Source organism: Lissotriton helveticus, chromosome 2_1, assembly GCF_964261635.1.
Source record: "Lissotriton helveticus chromosome 2_1, aLisHel1.1, whole genome shotgun sequence".
Classification (NCBI taxonomy): Eukaryota; Metazoa; Chordata; class Amphibia; order Caudata; family Salamandridae; genus Lissotriton; species Lissotriton helveticus.
This window is the reverse complement of record NC_136059.1, coordinates 1,246,335,705-1,246,342,989: the sequence shown is the minus strand read 5'-3', so window position 1 is coordinate 1,246,342,989 and position 7,285 is coordinate 1,246,335,705. Positions and strand designations below refer to the sequence as shown.

The 7,285-nt window shown below is 46.5% G+C and overlaps 1 protein-coding gene across 1 annotated transcript in view; it reads left to right on the top strand.

Annotated features, from left to right (window-relative positions):
- Positions 1-431: 431 nt before the first annotated feature.
- The window catches only part of COQ2 (coenzyme Q2, polyprenyltransferase), a 276,674-nt gene continuing 269,820 nt past the window's right edge, over positions 432-7,285 (top strand). Inside the window, exon 1 of the mRNA XM_078677496.1 lies at positions 432-512. The gene's annotated coding sequence lies outside the window, so the exon portion shown is untranslated. The remainder of the gene's footprint in view (positions 513-7,285) is intronic.

Sequence of the window (7,285 nt, the reverse complement as noted above, 5' to 3'; positions counted from 1 at the left end):
ATTACAATCCAACTCACATAATACCACTACACACCACATGCACACACTCCATCACACATGGCGAAAAGACATTGCCATTTACAATGCCATTAGCTCAAAATCAAATAAATCCGAGCCCGATTGCATTTCTAATGCTTGTTACATTGGTTTTCAACTCATTTTCCCTTGTGAGTTGGCAGGTATGCCTCCGTAAACTCACCTTTCTCCTTAGGCTATCCACGGGTGCCTTGTAACGCGGAGCATTAAGAGCTCCATTTAAGCACTTTTTTTAAATGAAAAAACTCCAGTGATCTTTGGAGCTTCTCCTAGGCCCCATGGCTAATAGCATAAAGTACAGGCTGTCAGAACGGCAGCCACTCTTAGACTGAACTGCCCAATGAAAGTACTGTTTCAGCGGCGACCAATGGCAGCAGAGAAAGCGTGGGCCAATCAGAGCCTACAATGCTGCCACGATGGAAAGTGAAGGTTAAAAACGAAAGACTACAAGTCAGGTCCCCGTACGTCAAAGGGCGGTAAGTGGGCGTGCTCAAGGGCAATCGGAATCGGTGTTGATTGTTGAATTATTATTTATGTTATTATTTATTTATGCGTTTTTATTAAATAGCGCGGACTTTACCCGAAGCTTGTCTAACGTGCAGTCATAGTTCATATGTTCGCAACGGTACACATTTCGCACGTACAGTTGTATGAGCTCAGTAGTTAGCCACCTACATTCTTCAATACTGAAGCGTCTGCAATAGTCTTCTTCAGACACATCCGCCTTCCACCTGTTGGTACGTTCCTGGTGGAGCTCTGGGCAGCGGTTAAACTAGGGCGAGGGGGGTACAGCACTCAGCAACTGAACGTTCCATTGACGTAACCACGCTATAAATGACGTAGATTTGTTTTCTGTTGCGCGGTCTAGTTGTCGAATTGGTTGGTCTTAATTACATACCATTGGATGCTACGGAAGGTTCGCGCATGTGGTGTGACCAACAACACACGAGGGCGTACCTTCGGAAGGGAGGCATAGTGTTTGAACTTCATGGGGCACTTGAAGTCTGGTGTAGTCGTGCAGTGCGATGTAGTGTTTGTTCCGGACCGGTTTCGCTTTTAAAGTATAGACACATTTTAACGTTCGCTCAGGAAGTGGGCAGTATATTTTTATCGTAATAACAACAGAAACAAACCGGCGTCACGTCCTTCCTTCTGTCTTTGCAATTGTCGTTGAATTTGGGGTCCAAGATCCTATGGAAAAGGGGCAGACGCCTACAATTTACCCATCCAAAAGGATCGACAGGTGGTGCGCTTAAAAAACAGGAATGGGATGAAGAAGAGTGAAACAAGGGAGCAATGTTAAGCGGTTGGAAATTATAGCGTGCATTCATCTTTTATATGTTGGTGACTCGTTGACTAGACTAGACCCTAAACCTACATAGACATCCCGTCACTCGGGGATACATTAGCTTTTTTATTCTGTAGATCTTCATTTTTTATGTGGAGGGGTTTGGAGAACATAACTGAAATGCACAGTTTATTCATTTCTAAATCGTAGACTTTTCTGGCAAAATATACAAGTGGGTGTTGCATCGGGTCATTAAACATACTTTGTTGAAGCAGTTCGACAAAGTGTGGTTTAACATCAGTACCACACAAGAAATGTATTCCAAAGTTTTTCAGGTTGCCACTTCAATAAACTCCTTTACCAGAGCAAGAGTTTTTTCACAGTAAGCATCTTTGAAACTGCCAAGCGAGCGATGATCTGCCCGGTTATGCTGTTTAGAGGTATTTTTCAAGAAGGTTGGATTTTAGGAGGCACTTAAAATGGCTGGAGGAGTTAGCTAGTCTCATCTACAGGTAAAGAGTTCCTCAAATGAGACGTGAGGAGAGGATCCTTTCTTGGTGTGTTTGATTGGGAGGCGATAATATTATTTCCCTATCAGGCGGGAGCCCATGGAAAAGCATTGTATTTTAAAGTTATTTATTTACACGTGGTGCCTTATAAGTTATATATGCCATTTTATAACTGCATCCCCCTCTTATTCGGGACCCAATTTACAGAACATAATTGATGTGGGCATATTTGCATTATAGTCAGGGCTTTAAGTGGGCCGGGTCTGAGCACCTGCAGTTATTTTTATGGGGCCTCGAAACGGGTCTCTATCGGGCTCTGTTTTCGAGCCTCGAAGAGGTAGTCCGTTTCCTTTTTTTTGTTTGTTTCTTGGACTTCAGTGAAAGAATTTACATCGATGTGCACAGCTCAATGCTGGCATCCTCGGGGAGCGGAATATAAAACGGATCCCATTTCTCTGCCATATCTGTTTGTGGTTTCCGAGAGGATCAAACCCGAGTGGTCCTTCTCAAATAATGCACGGCCGTCAAAAGGTAACTAAACTGCCGGATTTCTGCCTACATGACAAGCCTTCTGCTTCGGAAAAATCAGAGGGAATGCTAAAACAATACGGCAGGAACATTTCGTGACGGGAATGGCGGAAATGGAGGAGGATTGCACTACCACTAGGGCTCGTGGCCTTGTATTCAGGGTGACGATAGGTCACAGGCAGTGTCTTCGGGTGAACACAGCACTGCTTTCAGCATAACGCAGCGAGCAAACCAGAAGAGAATATCTATAGCGCCCACACGTTTACGCCTTGCTCATGACTGCATGAGCACTTTTTCGCGTGTTTGACTGTGAAATCTACCCCCACGAGAGCAGCAAGACCAGGTTATTTAAACAACAGCTGTGACTGCCAGCCAAATCAATTAATCAAACTTGGAAAGATAAACGGCTTGAGTCACTGTGCAGAGATTTGACCATGTGACCTGGAGGTTAACTCCAGAACTCTCCACAGTACACTCACCCAGTCTACATTTTACGTATTATGTGCTGGTGTGATGTTGCTGCTTGCGTGATATGCCCTTTTGCTTTAGTGCCAGAGAATCAACATGCCAAATGGTGGAGCGGTCCTGCAAAAGAGCACTTAGGTTGTCTGCCTCACAGATACAGAGAGGCCTTGAGCCAAGCGCGGGTCAGGGGGCTACCTGCTTCCCACCTCGCAGGAGCTCATATTATCCCTGGATGCAGCTTGGGTTGTAAGTTCCTCAGTGGGTCGGGTACACAGCCGTCCTGTCCCCATCTTGCACACACTGTCTAACATGGTGCTTGCTCTTCACACCCTGGGATCTTGGCTCTCAGACCCACTGGGTGTTGCATCTGTTGTGCTATTGCCGTCAGCAGCATAGGTCTAACTACTACTAAATTCAGGGCTTTAAGTGGGCCGGTTCTGTCTGGGTCTGAGCACTGGCAGTTATTTTCAGGGGGCCTCGTAAGGGTTACTAAGGGGCTCTATTTTCGGGCCTCGCGGAGATAGTCCGTTTTCTTTATTTTTTCTTGGACTTCATTGATAGCATGCACATTGATGTGCGCATGCTCATTTTGCTCACTACTGAGTAGTGGAGGTCAAGGCATGACGTCATGCCAGGTGAACCGCGTTGTAGGAGGACTCTGTGGCATGTTTTGAAGGGGGTGGTGGTGGCTTTGTTAAAACTCACCCTGTGAAGCCGCGTTGCCTTCTTGGAGCAGTGCTTCTATTATACTCAGCCTCACGTGAAGCCACCCTATACGGGAGGTGTCTTCCTGGGCATTTCCCAGGATGACGACACCGGTCTTGGGGTATTGGGGAGGGTGCATGGCGTTATCCATACATAATAAGGAGGGGAGAGAGCGAGGTTGAGCGGGGAATCCCAAATCTGATGACACTCTAAGGAGTCCTAGAGCAGACGGCTTGTCAGAGCAGGGGGTACTGCTACAATAGTTACCTTAATTTAGACCACATCCCCACGTGGATAGGCCACACCCCTTTATTATGTTGCCCCGCCCCTTTTAGAGCACCCCCAGTTTTTGTTCCCACTTAAAGCCCTGATTATAGTGGGATTAAACTTGTAGCTGCATGTAGAACAGCTTTAAGAGGTGCCAGGTTCTTTATAGTAGTGTGTAAAGGGCCTTGCCGAAATCTAAATGTGATACAATGAGTTCTTGCACTGTTATTTTACATCTTCAGGTTGTAAAAATGTTCGCATCTACAAAGTAGTTAATGCTGGTAAAATACCCCCTTTTGCCAGATTTGTAATATAAGCTTAATTTTTAGGTTTCGCCCTGGCACTGCGTAAGCATTGCCCCGCCCAGGGCGAAATCTTATGTCCTACATATGGGGCTTTGGTCCCGCCTCTGTCTTCCATTGGCTAGCTCCATAAATGGAGGCTAGCCATTGGAAGAGATTGGCTGTCAATCACGCTTTCCCCGTGAAAACGCGATTCGGGGGCGTTTCCGTGTGTTTTTTAAGTCCCGCCCTCTTCTCTTCCCATTGGCTGGAATTTTACCTTCCAGCCAATGGGAAGGGGAGAGCACGAAAAACACGCCCCCGAATCTGCCGGCCGTGACGTCATTCCCCGGGCCGCGCTGTGATTGGCTGCCGGCCCGGGACCTGACTTGTTTTTTTTTTTACACAAAGAATACAAACCTTTTCTGGCGCTGCAAAGTTTTCCGACATGCTCCACTGTGCCCAGTATGGTTAGGGTGACCAGGCGTCCCGGATTTGCCCGGATGGTCCGGTTTTTCACCGGCTGTCCGGGCAGATTTCAGGAAATGTAGCTCCTGTCCCAGTTTTTAGAGAGGGTCAGCTGAAAACGGCGAGATGTGTTTTTTATGTTGCCGGGATAGTGAGCAATTGTTTCGAGAAAGCAAGTTATTTAATAGGGAAGCTTCTGGGTTTAAAAACTGCATTTTATGTATGGTCTAACTACCTGTTCTTCTATTTTTGTGAAAAGTTCAGGTTTTTTGCTTAAAAATTCCGGTCACCCTACCCAGGGGTCCGCCGCCGAGCACTCTGCGCCCACTGTGCTCGGTGTCTAGGCTCTATGGCTCCCAGCTCAGCCCCCGGCTCCCTACCATGGCTGCTGATTGTTTTCTTCCCTGCGTTTTATAAAGCGGCAGGAGTTTTATTGCCCTCTGAGGTGGGCGCGCCCTAGATGGATACCATTAACAGCTGAGATGGGGCGGGGCCTTGGCAAGTCCACGAACCCTTAAATACACTACTCCTGTCCACGGGAACAGTTGTTTGTTGTTAAATGCACCGACAAGGTAACATTTTTATTCTACCCTTGTGCCAAGAGGGCAGTGCACTGGGATGCCAGACGCAGAGAAACATTTCCCTACATCAACACTAGCCTAGCACACGTGTTTTCCAGAGAAAGCGGACATAACTTAAAAAAAAACCTGATGACGTGTGTTCTGATCTGCCCAGATAGCGAGAAGCCCCTTGCAGTAAATGCTCAGCCTTCGCCACGAAACCCTCTTAGGTGGAGCTAGCGCTACACGGGAGGACAAACAAATAATGGCCGCACTTACCCCCTGTCCCGCTTCTCGGAAGTCTACACCTGTGGAGTTGGCAGGAGGCCTCTCGGGGGCGGCTGTGCTGGACGGACGAGTGTGGGGCTCGTCCCACCCTGGAGGACGGAAACCTCTGCAGACAGCGTCCCATTCCTGCGACAGAAGGATAGGACGTTTAGGGTAAACCCATATTAATGTGCGTTAGATCAATGCCCAAATAAAGTTCATGAAACGTCCCTGTCTTCGGGAAACACTGAGGAGAGAACACATAAGGACTTATAAACCGTCTTTGAGGCTCGTCAGTTCAACTGTCTTGCGGCCATACAACTTTGGGACATAGCAGCAAAAGAACTAGACAAAAACCAGTGCTGAATCGAACTAAACAAGAAGGAACAGCTATTCTCACTCATTCCATGTTATTCACTTTTTAATCGGGTCGCTCATTCCTTCGTATTCATCTAAATGTTTTCTCTCCTTTACAAAAATGAATTCTGACGTGTCTATATCCTGGTTTTTCTTTACCCCAATGTCTTTTAACCGTATTATTAGTCTTGTAGTTTTATGCACCCTGGTGGATTGTTCCACCCTTTTATGATTAAAAAAAAACAACAAATAAAAGTATTTACTACTACTGTCTGTATTTTCAGTAATTATGCCTGTTAAAAACTCAGGGTCTGTGTTACTTCCGCAGTACTCTCGGGTATGCTGTACAGTGGTCCCTGGTGGCATAGATTGGGGGATCGCCTGTAGACACTGTGGGCCCGGTTGTGAGTGCCCCGGAAAAAATGTGAACCTTTAGAAAATACCCGTTTCTGCAGCGGTCGTAGTTGTAAGTGGTGCAATGTTCAATAACCGCTAGCTATATATGTATAATACTTCAACCAAGCAAAAACGTTCTAATTTATTAAGCCGGGCTGCACGGTGATCTACTCAGAGGTAGTTGAAGAGCTACAGTTGCTCACGAACTACTGGTTGGAGACCCCTTAATTCTGTTGGTAATTTTTAAAATTCTCCAATTTTTGAAAAGTGCAAGATGAAGGAGAACTCAGAAATGTGTGATCTTTTCAGAGAGTCACAGTCCCTGTGTCCCTGCTTATAGTATACATTGTCCTCTCCACAGAGTCACAGAATACATGCAGTGCACACGAAAGAGACACAAAGTTAGGCGATCTGACCACACCTCCACAGTGGAATAGCTTAAATAGCCAGAACTCAGGCTGCTGCCTTTGGAGACATAAGAACACCATGAATGGATTCCATGCCTGTCCTTGGACATTTAGGCGACTTTAAACCCGTTTTGTATTTTTCAAGCCGCATGAGCACGCTGGATCCAGCAGGGCCATACTTAACATGGGAATAGTAGGACTACACGGCCCAGCATGCCTTGAGTCTCCCACATCATGCCCGGGAACGTTCCTGACTAGAAGTCTCTGAAATATACACAAACCACCGCTAAGTGTAATTGAATTATGCATTTGCCCCACTGGCTCCATATTCCACCATGTGCTGCGCTATTTGTACATTTTAACAAAAAACATATTTGCATCTGAACTAGACCAATGCCTGCTGACATGGTGCACCCCACCCGAGCACTACTCTCAAATAAACAGTAAATAGCATGTATTCTGAGTTTTGTCTCCGTTATGGGGATCAACGTGCAGAGTGTGCGCTTACTGGAGTGCCTGGCCACCTTCCAGCTATTAACCCCTGCAGCCAGGGCTTAGAAGTGACGCCCTTATCCTGATAGCTTAAAACATTCTCTTTAGTGGTCTGCAGGACCTAAATGCAATCCAAGCAGCGAGGATAGATTTACTTCCACTGCTCACACGCGCATGCGTTTTCACTTCACGACCAGTGTTCTCAGATATCAGCTGTGTCTCAAGGGCCCGGAATCACACACATGGAACGTCTCTGTGA